The sequence below is a fragment of the Callorhinus ursinus genome, unplaced genomic scaffold (assembly GCF_003265705.2).
Source record: "Callorhinus ursinus isolate GAN/ISIS: 27379988/994484 unplaced genomic scaffold, GSC_fseal_2.0 scaffold312, whole genome shotgun sequence".
In the NCBI taxonomy this organism is placed as follows: domain Eukaryota; kingdom Metazoa; phylum Chordata; class Mammalia; order Carnivora; family Otariidae; genus Callorhinus; species Callorhinus ursinus.
Window position 1 is genome coordinate 28,939 of NW_027397367.1, and position 2,537 is coordinate 31,475.

Below are 2,537 nucleotides of genomic sequence, written 5' to 3' on the forward strand. Positions count from 1 at the left end.
TATCTGGCCACGCTGGGGCAAGATTTGGGGGGCAGGGTATCTGAGTGGGGGGCGTGGGTCAGGGTGAATGTCAGTCTCAGGGTTTGTGGGCAGGGGGCCGTTGAATATGGCATATTGCTGGGATGTGCATGCAGACTTCTACTCGGAAAGCTTTGCCCCTATTTCCCAATGTTGTGGTTTCCTTCTGGGAGACAGCCTGAATACTCTGGTATTGCTCAGGTGCCCCCAATCTCTGTGGCTTAGAGCCAGGCCTCTGGGGCCAGAGCCAGAGAGGAATAGGGTTAGGGCCTAGGGGCAGGGCAGGCCAAACTTGCCAGCACTGTGGCCTGCTTCCCCGAGGGTTTGTCCTGAGGGCGTGGGTCAGGTTGGGCGTCAGGTTCAGGGAGGGTCGCCAGAGGGCGCAATTTTGTGCGTTTCTTGGGATGGGCATTCAGAGTTCTCCTGCTCTGAATGCCCTCCTGTGTTCCCAGTGGCGCGTTTTCTTTCCGGCTGGCAGCCTGAGTCCCGAATCTTTGGGGCTTTGGAGCCAGAGTCTGGGGACTTACCCCTCTGCAGCCAATGTTGGGTGAACGTTAGGACATAGGGGCACGGGAGGCCTGATGTGCCGGCGCCATGTCGAGGTTCCTGGGGGTGAGGGTCTCGGGCGTGGGTCAGCGTGAGTGTCTTTAGTCAGCGTGAATGTCTTGCTCCTCTTTTTGGAACAGTTCTCCTGCTCGGAATGCTTACAGGAGTTGCCCATGGCACATTTTCCTTTTTCGTGGTAAGCTGAGTCCTCTGGCCCTGGTCAGGTGTCCCAAGTCCCTGAGGCTTTGGAGTCAGGCTCTGGGGCCAGACCCCACTCAGAAGCCAAGCTAGGGTGAGGCTTAGGCCTGAGGGGCATGACAGGTTTGATGTGCCAGCGCAGTGATGAGCTACCCGGGGTCTGAGTTGAGGCCGTGGGTCGGCGGGGGGTGTCAGGCTCAGGGATTGCGGCCTGTGCACGTTGAACTTGGGGTTCGTGGGGACGGACCGGCACAGTTCTCCTGCTCTGAATGCTTACCTGAGTTCCCCACGGCACGTGATCCTGTTTATTGGCAGTCTGAGTCCTCTGGCCCTAGTCAGGTGTCCCTGGTCCCTGGGGCTTTGGAGCCGGGCGCCTGGGGACAGAGCCTTCAGAAGCCTATGTGGGGTCCTGGTTAGGGCCGAGGGGCATGGCAGGCCTGAGATGCAAGCAGTGTAGCCAGCTCTTGGGGGGTTTGTCTTGAGAGAGTGCATCAGGTTCAGCGTCAGAATCAGGGTTGGCCGCCTGAGGGTTCCAAGTTGGTGGGTTGTTTGGGATGAGCATTCTGTGATGTCCTGTTCTGATCGCTCTCCGGAGCTGCAAGTAGTGCGTTTGAATTCTTTGTGACTTTGGAGTCCTCAGATGTCGCTCAGTTACTGCCATCCTTGGGGCTATGGAGCCAGCTTTCTGGATCCAGAAACTCAGAAGCCAAACTAGGGATAGCCCTAGGGCCTAGGGTCATTGGATTATTGATCAGACCACGCTGGGGCCACCTTTGGGGTGCAGGGGATCTGAGTCATGGGTGTGGGTCAGGGTGAGTGTCAGGCTCAGAGTTGGCGGGCAGAGTGCCGTTGAAAGGCATTTTGCCGGGATGGGCACGCAGAGTGCTTCTACTCGCAAAGCTTTGCCCCGAGTTCTCAGCAGTTCAGTTTCCTCCTGGGAGCCAGGCTGCATCCTCTGCATTGCTCAGATGCCCCCGATCCCTGTGGCTTTAGAGCCAGGCCTCTGGAGCCAGAGGCCTCAGAGGCCTGCGAGTTATAGGTAAGGACCTAGGGACAGGGCAGGCCCGACATGCCAGGACTGTGGACTGCTTCACCCAGGGTTTGTCTTGAGGGCGTGGGTCAGGTTGGGCGTCAGGCTCAGGGTTGGCTGCCAGAAGGCGCAAAATGTGTACATTGGCTGGGATGGGCATTCAGATTTCTCGTGTTCTGAACGCTTTCCGCAGTTTAAAGTAGTGTGTTTGAATTGTTTTTTGCGTTGGAGTCCTCTGGTGTCGCTCAGTTTCCGCCATCCCTGGGGGGCTTTGGAGCCAGGCTCTGGGGACATACCTGCTCCGATGCCAAGCTAGGGTGATGCTTAGGGCTTAGGGGCATGACATGCCTGATGTGTCGGCGCTGTGATGAGCTTCCCGGGGTCTGAGTTGAGGACGTGGGTCAGCAAAGATTGCAAGGCTCAGGGATTGCAGCCTGAGCATATTGAACTTGGGGTTCGTTGGGATGGATGGGCACAGTTCTCCCACTCGGAATGCTTACAGGAGTTGCCCATGGCACGTTTTCCTTTTTCGTGGCAGGCTGAGTCCTCTGGCCCTAATCAATTTTCCCTAGTCCCTGAGGCTTTTGAGTCAGGCTCTGGGGCCAGACCCTGTTCGGAAGCCAAGCTAGGGTGAGGCTTAGGGCAGAGGGGCAAGACAGGCCTGATGTGCCGGCGCTGTGATGAGCTTCCCGGGGTCTGAGTTGAGGCCGTGGGTCGGCGGGGAGTGTCAGGCTCAGGGATTGCG